At 31.6% G+C, this 12,295-nt stretch overlaps 1 pseudogene; it reads left to right on the top strand.

The window, feature by feature from the left end:
- The first annotated feature begins 5,356 nt into the window (after positions 1 to 5,356).
- Positions 5,357 to 6,462, top strand: LOC110739081 (annotated as a pseudogene).
- Positions 6,463 to 12,295: the final 5,833 nt, after the last annotated feature.

Genomic DNA, 12,295 nt, shown 5'->3' on the forward strand with positions numbered 1-12,295 from the left:
TCTTGCGTGTGGGTGTGTAGGCATGTGTGTGGTTTTGCTTGGGGAGCAAGGGGAGGATGGTCCCCCCTTGTGGTCCTCACCTAACCCCATTGCCCACCTCTTGACACTTGGCGTTTGTTGATTCACTTGCATTATAATTTGATATTTAATTTAAAAATAAATTGAATAAAGTGCATTTTACTAACTCTAATTCTAATACTCTGAGTTTTCTTGGTCTAGCCCCAACTAAGCTTCGGGGTAGGCGCTGTTCGATTCGGGTCTCGAGCGAGAGAGCCGTCGGAGGCTTGCGCACTTGTGGAGCTTATCGCTTTTAAGTACGAGCTCTTAGAAAGAGTGAAGCGCACGTCATGGGTAAAATTGTCTTTCCTTCTTTCTCTCTCCTTGTTAATTAATTATGTGATTGTTAATTAATTAATATGATTAGTTACTATAATTTGTGTGCGGATTTTGGGAGGGTTTCATTCCGCGTAGTGTCGGACACTACGAAACCCAACATACATGTTACCACCACGTGTTAAAACGTTAAGGCTTTATCAGAATATTGCAGCGAAAAATCCAAACTTAAGTCTTAAAATAATATAGTAAAGAAAACTAATAAGTCAAAGCTTACAAGCGGGAACCGTATAAGGCCCTTATTTAAAATCAAATCAATATTTAAAATCCAAATCATAAACGTGATAACAATATATAAATAAGTTCAACGTAAAGAAAAAATGCTCTCAATCACACTAATCCGTTGACAATGCGTTTGTCAAATCCCTAAACTTCATATCATCAAGCTAAACTGTGCAATACTGCTTCCCAATAATACAAGTGTAATAATTGGATCATTAGAGGGTCATTGAAAGGCGAAGGCCAAGACCAAAAGAAAACACACACAAAAGCACGCAATCAGCAAAGCTGAGTATATACAAGCTACAATGCACCAAACCTAAAATGCTTAACTAATTAAAGTAAAAAAAACATTCAACATGAATTCACTAGCCAAGACACCACACTACAATAGTTCATTCAACTCAACGTATTTACTAACTAATTCTAATAACTTGAAATTTTATATTTAATTTAACTCATTAATTTGGAGTAAGCAATAGACAAGGTTGTCCAATCCACCAAATCATTTTGGTCCTAAATGACCATTTAAAATGAAAATAGCGCGATGCAAGAATGGGCGCCACTCCATTCTCACAAAGTTAGTCTAGGATCCCATCTAACTCTCATTATAAAATAAAAATGTATATAACAAAAGAAAAGAGGACATGTTGATCAAACAAGCGTCAGAAAGACACGGGTTACCACCGTGTACCCCAACCCATAATTGTCAATACTCTAGAAGTGCACACTTTTCAGAGTTTTATTGCTCATCCATGTTTCACTTTACGTGATTACAAGCTCAATTAATAGTCAACTCATTCAAATAAACCATACACAACCATACATAAAAATTCACTTTTTAAACTTATTTAGGACAATGGTAATCATACCATGAATTGACCTTTCATTACTTTAAATTCCAAAGTATCTAAAATTATTAAACATAGCCAACCCACTAGCCATTTCGGCTTAATTAACCTTTACTGAACATACTAACAAGTCATGCTTGAGTAATAATAAAAATAATAGTAACCTCATGGAATACTTAATAAATTCATTCCACTTAAACCATTCAATTGTAATCCTTTAATAATCCAAATGTGTTTAACAAACTAATCCAAAAAACAAAATGCGTGTATCAACATTCCATACAAACAATTAATCCAATTCAACATGCTTGCATCCATAATTCCATAAAAACATAATCAATTCACCAAAACATGTCTCATAATATAAGCACATGCATTAATTCAATGTTTAACCAGACAATTTTCGTTCAAGTGTTCTCTAAACATGAAGCTCAGTTCTTCTCATTTGGTGCCTAAACATGATACTACTTACTACGAAGTAGACATGTAAGTATCTTTTGTAAACAATTCTTTGTTTCACTTTTAATCACTCAAAAGTCTCCTAGGGAATAATCACCTCCTAGAAAACAACTAACAATCATATATAAATACCCAAACTAATTTCCAACAATATAATTTGATTAAAAACTCCTTAAAACTTCCTTAAAAACATGTTTTTTTGCTTAATTAATGATTAGAAATACATTAGGTACAAAAGCCCCAATAGAATTTCCCATTAGAGCCCTAAAATACCAATTACAACAAATTAAAACCCTAGGTTTTAAAATTACAAAATCTGAAAATTATAACAACTTTAATAATCTGAAAATAAGTTTAACCATCAAAATCCATTGTTGATACTAAATTAACCAATTTAAAACAATAAAATTTAAACCCAAAATAATTGCAAATAAATGTAATTAAACATAGTAAAAACAGAGGAAGAGAATAGATGTCGGTGGCTGCTGCGGCAGGCGGCAATTGGGGTGATCTCTGGCGAACAGTGGCCGGCGATAGGTGGGTCCAACTGGCAACAGCGATGAATGGGGGCAGAAATAATGGCATGAGTTTTCTCACATAAGAAGAGGAAAAAGAAAGAAAGAAAAAAAGGAAAAAGAAAAGAATGAAAATAAAGGGGAAAATAAATAAAAACTAACCTTTTGTGTGAAGGAAAATTTGGGGTTTAATGGGGTATTTATAGGAGGAAGAAAATAGAGGAAGAATCGTACCCCCTATGCTTGCTGCCACCACTTGTCGCCGGTCGTCGGCCATCGCCCAGACCACCGGAGACCCACCTGGTGTCCTAGCCATGGCTCGTGGCTTCCCTCTTCTTCTTTCCCCTTTATATTTTTCTTTTACTTTAAAAATTATTCATTTGTTAGGGTTTTGATTTTATTGTTTAAAGTATATTTATTTAGTACCAAAACTATATTTTGATGATTTAAAAATTATAATTTCAGATTATTCTTGTTGTTTTAATTTTAAGATTTTGTAAATTTTAAAACCTAGGGTTTTAATTATTGAAATTGGAATTTAGGGTTCTTATGACCAATTAAATTGGGGTATTTGTACCTAATATATTTCTAGTCCTTAATTAAGCATAAATTTATGTTATTAAGGAAGTTTTAAGAAGTTTTTAATCAAATTTTATTGTTGGCCTAGAAATTAGATTGGGAATTAAAATATGGTTGTTGGTAGTTTTATAGGAGGTGATGACTTCCTGAGATTTTTTTAGTGATTAAAAGTGGCACAAATAATCGTTTACACGAGGTACTTACATACATGTCTACTTCGTCGTAAGTAGTATCGTGTTTAGGTACCAAATGAGAGTAACTTAGTTTCATGTTTAGAAAACACTTGAATGGAATTTGATTGGTTATATATTGAATTAATGCATGTGCTTATGTTTATGAGACGTGTTTTAGTGAACTGACTATATTTGTATATAATTATAGATGCAAGAATGTTTGATTGGGTTAATTGTTTGTATGGAATATTGATACAAGCTAATTTCTAATTCGATTGGTTTGTTATCCACATTTGAATTAATTAAAGGATTGGAATTATGAATGGTTTAAGTGGACTGACTTTATTATTTATTTCATGAGGTTATTATCATTATTTTTATTACTCAAGCATGACTTGTTAGTATATTGAGTAAAGGTGGATTAAGCCGAAATGGCTAGGTGGGTTGACAATGTTCAACAATTTTGGATATTTTGGAGTTTAAATGGAATTAAAGGTCAATTTATGATGTGATCATCGTTGTCCTAAATAAGATTAAAAACTGAATTTTTATGTATGGTTGTATATGGTTGAATTGAATAAGTTAATTTTAATTAAACTTTTAATCACGTAAAATGAAACATGGATGAGAAATAAAACTATAGAAAGTGTGCACTTCTAGAGAATTGACAATTACGGGTTGGGGTACACAGTGGTAACCCGTGACTGTCCGAGGCTTATTTGATCAACATGTCCTCTTTTAATTTGGTATTTGGTATTTTATTTCATAAAGAGAGATAGATGAGATCTTAAACTAACTTCATGTGAATAGAGTCGCGCCCATTCATGCAGCTGCGCTATTTTTATTTTAAATGGTCATTTGGGACCAAAATGATTTGGTGGATTGGAAAACCCTTTCTATTACTTACTCCAAATTAAATAAATTCAATTAAACTTAAAGAGTCAAGTGATTAGAATTAGTTAGTGAGTACGTTGAGTTGATTGAACTATTTTAGTCTGGAATTTTGGTTAACGAATACATGTTTTATGTTATTACTTTCTTTACTTAGCTAAGCATGCTAGGTTTGGTGGATTGTAGCTTGTATGTACTCAACTTTGATGATTGTGTGCTTTTCATTGTGTTTTCCTTTGCTCATGGCCTTCACCTTTCAATGATCTTGTGATGATCCAATTATTACACTTGTATTATTTGCGAACAGTATTGCACAGGTTACCTTGACGATGTGAATTTCAGGGATTTAGCATATGCCTTGTCAACGGATTGGTTTGTTTGAGAGTATTCGTTTCTTGTGATGAACTTATTTATGCTTTGTTATTTCGTTCGTGCTTTGGATTTTAAATATTTGTTTTTTTAAGAAAAAAGGCCTTAATATGGTTCCGATTTGTAAGCTTTGACCTATTGATTTTCCATACTATATTATTTTAAGACTTAAGATTGGAATTTCCGCTGCAATATTCTGATAAAGTCTTAACGTTTTAACACGTGGCGGTGACATGTCAGTAGTTCTCCTGCATTTTATTTAAAGTAACTGGTTTGGAAAAGGAAGAATTATTGGCGTGTTACACCAGGCTTGTCAAGCCTTAGGGCTAGGCCTCAGTAACTCACGCAAATAGCTAGCCAGCCCAACCCCTAGCCAAGCCTCGTTTCCATCAAAAAATAGAATGATAATAATACGTTATTCTTGGATAATATTATTATTCTAAATATATTACCTTATCAATTTCATTTATTTTTACAAGATCTAATATAAATATAATCAAATATACATAAAAAAAAAATAAAAAATTGGAGTATATTTTATAAAAAAAAAAAATTAAAAAATAAAGTAAAACTACTTTTCAAACTAGATGGAAAATATCTTAAGATAAAAAAAATTTATGAAGATTTTGAAACCAAAGAAAAGTAATAATAAAAAGAAAGAAAAACTGGACGAAAATTTTCAACCATGAATTGACATGTGTCAGTTCTGGTTTTGGTTTTATTATAAAAGTTATTGAGTGATTATTGATAGCTTAAGATATTTATGATACTAAATATACATTAACAAGCGTGAAAAATCAAACATTTCTCTTAAAAAAGAATAAAAATACTCTGTATTATTAAGACAACGGTACTTGTTAGAAACATTGTTTTATAATGATTTTGATTAAATTACTATGGAATATTACACAAAACCAGCATAAATCTATGAAATAAACATGTTTTTTTTTTTTGGAGTAAAACACGATTTCCTTATAAAATACATTTATTGCCCATTTGTTTGCTTTTAATTTTCCTCAACTATAAAATAAAATAAGAATTTTATTGCTCTCTCATTTTTGTCCAACACTCCAACAAAATGTCAAAGATAAAACAGAGTTCCATCAATCTCAACCAATCAACTATCTCCCGCCTCTGATTTCGACTTCGACTCCGATCACCACCCATCCAACATCCCAAATGATCGAAAACCACCACCGCTACAGCCTTCAATGGCATAACGTGCCTTGGTAAGCACTGCTCATTTAGTCAACTTGCTTCCAACAGGTTCCCTATTAGCTTTCCAACTCCTTACACCAATCTTCACTAACAACGGTCAATGTGACACCGCAACCCAAGCCATGACTAGCTTGCTCCTTACACTCCTAGCCCTCTCCTGCTTCATGGCCTCCTTCACGGATAGCTTTTGACTCTTGACGGGCAAGTCTACTATGGGTTTGCCACCTTCAAAGGGATGTGGCTCATTGACTACTCGGATCAAATTGTGGTTGATCTAGCTAAGTATAAGCTTAAGGTCATTGATTGGGTTCATGTTGTATTATCAGTTCTTGTATTTGGAGTTATGGCTTTAAAGGATAAAAATGTGGTAAATTGCTTTTATCCAATGCCTAGCCATGAAATACAAGAGGTACTTGGTATAATTCCAATTGGTGTGGGTGTTATTTGTAGTTTGTTCTTTGTTGCTTTTCCTACTAGAAGGCACGGTATTGACTACCCTGTTTCTAATGGTAATCAATTTTCTACCTAATTTGTTCTCTCTTTTTTTTTCTTTTTTTTTTTTAGTAATTGTATAATTCTATTTGTTATTCTCAAAATAAGTGGCTATATTAATTTGTTCATTATATATGAAATTTAATCTTCTTCTAATATAAATAGAAAAATTAATGAATTATTTTAACGCAAACGTATTTGTTAATAAATTAAGATGATTTCATTGTTATAGATTGTACTTGTAGAGAATAAATTAAATATAGAATCATTACATATACCAATGGTCAACCTTTTTCATTTTAAGATATTACATGTTAATGAATTGTACTCTGAGATAGGTGAAACTTGTAGCCCGAAAAGTACTACATCATCAATTGGCATTGGTTTATCTATCAATCATTGCGTACACTAATAAAATTGTCATACTCGTTTTTATTTTTTATTTTTTTAGTGAAAAAAAAATAATAATGAAATAAAAAAGAAAAACTAAAAATACCCTTTGACCGTGAGCAAAGAGTTTTAGCAAAGTATCATGAGGCCATCCTAGTTTCTCATATTGAGAAACAAAGCTCATTAATCAAAGGATTACATGCGTTAAGTTTGAGTATAACAGCAACTCTAAGTTATGGTTTTACCATCAAGTAATGGTTTTACCCTACAACGCTACTTCAAGTAGCGGTTATACAAAAAAAGTTGCATTTATTTACAAATTTGCCATTTAAAGAACATATTTTGTTTGTTAATTAGAGAAACTTTGAATTTCTCGAGTATCATAGAACTAATTAAAAGCTACTCCATATAATGAATGTAGACTTGACCATTGGTTGGATGGGGAATGATAAACCACAACCCGGTATGGGCCACCTCGCCCAATACCAAGTGATGTCAAGTTTTTTTTTTTTTCTTAATAAACAATACTTGGTAAATCAATAGCAGTACTAAGTAGATTAATAACAATATCTTACGTTAATATAACAATTTTAAATAAATACTTCTTATTATTATAGTTCGACTTAATTAACACTTATATGACTTTTAATGGTACTAGTTATCATTATTCTACTACTTATATCTTTAACAAATTAGCGTCTACATTTAATAGCCCATCATGCTTCGCAATATTTAATGTTTCACTTAGAGAGTTTTAACTAATACCTGAACTTTGTCGACAATGGAACCTACGCTTTACCAAAGTAGCTAACCCCAACCTCGTCTTCCTTAGATCAGGCACAGCACAAATCTAATTCGTTTCCTACCTTAGATCGTAGTCTCTACTCAAACAATCTCTATTGTTTTTGTGATGGTACTTTAAACATAAAAATAACTCTTTTGAGATATAAGTTTCGAGAGGATAACATTTCCTTTTGATAGAAACTTTTTATTTAATTTGCATAGATTACAACACTCATATAATACAAAACAAAAACTGAAAGCTTAAACAGACCTAACAAGAAATAGAGTTTTTCTCTACTTTAAGAGAGATGGAGAACCAAGCTGTCTTTTAAGGTGTGGATTTTCTCTAAAGGATTTTTCTGTTTTTCATAAACTCCCTAACAAACTCACTTCAAGCCTGCCTTCATTCTTTACCTACGTCCTTTTATATAGGGAAAGTAAAGATGCATAGGATTCTCAACCTGACTCAGCAAATGGATCTCGTCCATTGCTTTTACAAAGAAATACTGAACACTCATTTTAAAACATGGCTACAGTAATGTGCATAATTGATGTTGCGGGCTTAGTCTTCCACCATTTCATCCATCATTTTCACTTGAGGTCTACCTTTGCTGTCTTTACAATCTTCATAGTGGACATACATGGGGTTGTCTTCTTCTATACCAAGATCTACAACACATTTGGCGGCATATGATTCATCCCATCTAACAAAAATTTCAAATAGATGCTCTTTTCCCTATAAGGACAAATATCTTTTAACTTCAACTTCTTCGAGATGATTGTACACTGATTCACCATGTAAAACTCCTTCTTCTAAGTAATTTTTTAACCATTCTGGCGCTACTTTAGTAGTATTTCCAACATGTATTATGACTGAGGACTCTTCCTATATTGCTAAGAACTGATTGAAATATTGAGCAATATAGAAAAACCCATATGCTCTTGCTTCTATAGGGTCTCTTACTCATCTTTGTTGGACATAGATTGGATCTTTGACTTTGCAATGAACATATTCAAACATGATTAAGAAATGTGGAGAACTAATCCTTCCTTCAACAATTTCGATATTAGTACTTTGCACTTGGATTTGTTCAACTTTTCCTTTGTATCTTGTTGCATCATAAATTCGTATGAAAACATATCTTTGGAATTTTGTGAATTTCTCAAAGAATGAAGTATTTTTATCAGGAAATGGTACAATGTTGTAAGCCATTCCATAATCCCAATCTCTATAGTGTTCTGCAACATAAGGAGCTACCCATTCTCAAGAATGTGGATGTATTGACATAATTCCTACTCTTGAGTTTGTGTTGAAGGTTATTCTACTTCCCCATAGATCAAACACCTCATATAACTTATAAGATCTTGATACTACTAGATTGTACCAAAATTTGAATTTGTTATCTCTTATTTTATTTAGTATTATGTCTTGAATATCAGGAACAAGTCGCAGGATTATGGCCAATACTTCATACATTAGAAACCTTCGTACTGCTACATGACAACTTTTTATCAAACCATCTCTAGATCTCTTTTTTGAGGAAACGATCAAAGTCTCCATTAAGGCCCAAGTGGAGGGTGAAACCCACTCCATTGTTTTCTCAATTTCTTCAATAAGAGTTTTTCTCTCTGCATCCATCTTCTGTAGTTGGTCTGTAGGAGGTGTTTGAGGTTTCTTGGATTTCCTTGCATTAGCTAGTTTTTGAGTGAGACTATCTGCTAAGGAGTTCTTCGATCCCGGTATATGAATAACAGTAAAGGAAAACTGGTTAAGCCATAATTGCCAACACAGGATTCTCCCTTGCACTTGCATATTAGACAAATTCTTTTTAACAAATCCAAGTATGCCTTTGCAATCAGTTGTAATTAGAAACTGTTTAAGGGCTAAGAAGATTAAGAACTTCTCAATCCCTCTAATGACTGCAAGGATTTCTTTTTGCATTGTTGGGTAATTTAATTCAGCTTTATTAAAACTTCCACTACTATATTAGACAAATTCTTTTTAACAAAGCCAAGTATGCCTTTCTCCTTCTTTCATTTTTAACAAAGCACTCTAGTGCTCATTACTAGCATATGTTTCAAGGATTAAATCATCTTCACTACTAGGAAGTGTTAGTATAGGGAGATCTTTACACATAGCTTTTAAATTATGAACAATTTTGGAATTGATGTCCAGTTCCAAATTATCTCTTTCTTGAGTTTTTATTGTAATGATTTTCCTAACAAAGCATGATTTTCTATAAAATCAGTAGCGTATGTTAAACATCCTATAAATCTCTCCAGTTGTTTTCTATCTTCAATTTCATCTGGGAATTTTTCAATCTTTTCTAGGATTTGTTTTTAGAAGATAATTTGTCTTGTTTTAATTTCTAATCCTAGAAACTCAATTTCATGTTTAGCATATACACATTTATCTTTTCCAAGGATTATTCAATGTTCAATACATATTTGAGTTACAGCTTTAAGATCATTCTTATGTTGCTCTAAGTCATTTGAGAAGATTAGAATATCATCTATATAAACCAAGCAACAATGATTAAGCTCCCTTAATATCTTATCCATTCTTCTTTGAAATATTTGTGGAGCACTTTTTTAATCCAAAAGGCATTACTAACCATTCATAATGTCCCTGAGGGGCACAGAACGTAGTTAACGAAATGCTTTCTTTTTCCATTTTAATTTGCCAGTAACCACTCTTGCAATCCATTTTAGAAAATTATGCAGTTCCTTGAATTCTATGGATTAATACAGTTTTATTAGGAATGTAATAGCCATCAAACACAATATTATCATATAGACGTTTATAATTAATGACCATTCTAGCTTTACGTCTTTTTTCTTCTGCATGATTTTTAACTGTGAATGCTGAATTATTATGAGGATTTTTTCTATTCCTTATCAACTTCTTATTCAAAAATTCTCTTATTTGTTCATCAAATTCCAATATATTCTGGTAGGTATAAACCATTTGTCTTACTATTATAATCTTATTCGGATTTGTTAGAGTTATCTTAACAAATGCTTGATCCATTTCCCAATGTTACTATTGGATTTGTTGAATATAATTTTTCACATAATTTTTCTTGCTTCTTAATTATATGATCTATTAATGATGAATCACACTTAGAGATTCTAAGTGCAACCTCTCATTGTGTAGGTGTAACCCTATCACCTTGCTGGCTACACATAAATTACATGGTCTGATGAGTGTAAGCTTAAGTTATTTTTTGTATATGAACAAAATGGCCATTAATAGTAAATATAATTTGATCAATGGTTTGAGTGCATTGAGAGTATAATCTTTGAAAATTATTTCCTATTATCATATCATGACTAGGTTGATCAGTTGCCCATAAAATAGGAATAACACATTGAACACCTCCATTTTCTATTGGTAATTCTTCTATTATTTCCATATTCATCATGACACTATTATTAGCAATTCTAACTTGCATAGGATATTTTACCTTCTTCCATAAAAATTCTGGAAATAATGATCTTTTTCCAAAACATGTAAAACAACCACTATCAATATATGCACATAATTTATATTTATTATAATCTTAAATGCATATATCAATTGGAATAAAAATGCTATTAGGATTAGTACTAGATATTTCATTATAGGCCTCCATTTCCATATTAACTTCATCTTCATATACTTGTTCACTCACAGTTTTGGTCTTATATCCAATAATCTTTCTTTTTTCAATAATATGATTATTTGGATCACCATTTATCTCTAAATTAGAACATGAACCAATATCTATACTATGTCTTTCTAGTTGTTTTAAGGATTTCTTAGTTTCATATTTTTCATTTAGCTTCTTTATCAAGGCTAATAGTTCCTCTTCTAGTTTTTCATTGATTTGTTTTTCATCTTTATCATAGTTGAATTTTGTCTACTTAGACTTGGTGTTCTAAGATTCATACTTCTCTGCATTTTAGGGTTTGTAATTATCCTATGACAAAGCAATCTTGATTCATCAATTAACAACTTACTTGACCTATAACTAACTGCAGGACTCATAAAGAACTCTTCCCAAGTTTTTTCAATTTTAATTTCATTGGAACTTACCTTTATAGGGCTAATTTTTTTCTTAGGGCCTCCTCCTTGCTCATAATTTTGAGCATCTACTATTTGTTTCTTGAAAGATGGATCTATTATGGTAACTAACTTATAGACTACCTTCCATCGTAATTGTATAGGTCGAGTCCTTTTATGCATGTTTACTCCATCAATTAATAACTTGATTTCTAGAAACTTTGGAGCATACGAATCTTCCAAGCTCACATAATATCTTGGTTCACATATATAACTTACAGTTCCCTGAATCAAGCTACAGGTGATACCACTAATAATTTGCTCATAGAATTCCTTATGTCTAATATCACAAACAAAACTTAAACACTTAACTATTCCTTTTAAAGGATTTATGTATACTTGCACTGCACCAATACAAATATAACTATTCCTTTTTCTTATGGTTCTTAATGATTTTCCGGGTTATAGTATTAATTTCTGCTACTTTTTTTTCACAATCCTCGATTACTATACTTCCGTCCACTTCTCCACATACATGTTGAGTTCTAGTTTTAAAGAAAGAAGTTTTAAATATTTTATCTTTAATAATATGGGAAAAATTCAAGCTCTCTTTGTTCATTTGATCTAATTTTTTATCTTCAATTGGATACTCATCTCTTTTTAGTTGACTTATAGTGATTTTACTTTTATCCTCTTTGATCATCTAATTCTGAATTCTCTAATAGTTCTCCTTCCATTATATTATTTATTTCTTCATAATTTTCATCATCAAACTTACTATCTTCAGGTTCTTCATTATCTCATGTTCTTCCACAATTATTTCTACTATTCCTCTATTGTTACTCAAAGCCAATTCTAAAGCTTTGCCTTCTGGTATTTCTATGTAGTCCCAACTACCTAAGGCTTCCATTAGTTTAT

Source organism: Chenopodium quinoa, unplaced genomic scaffold (assembly GCF_001683475.1).
Source record: "Chenopodium quinoa cultivar QQ74 unplaced genomic scaffold, ASM168347v1, whole genome shotgun sequence".
Taxonomy (NCBI): Eukaryota; Viridiplantae; Streptophyta; class Magnoliopsida; order Caryophyllales; family Amaranthaceae; genus Chenopodium; species Chenopodium quinoa.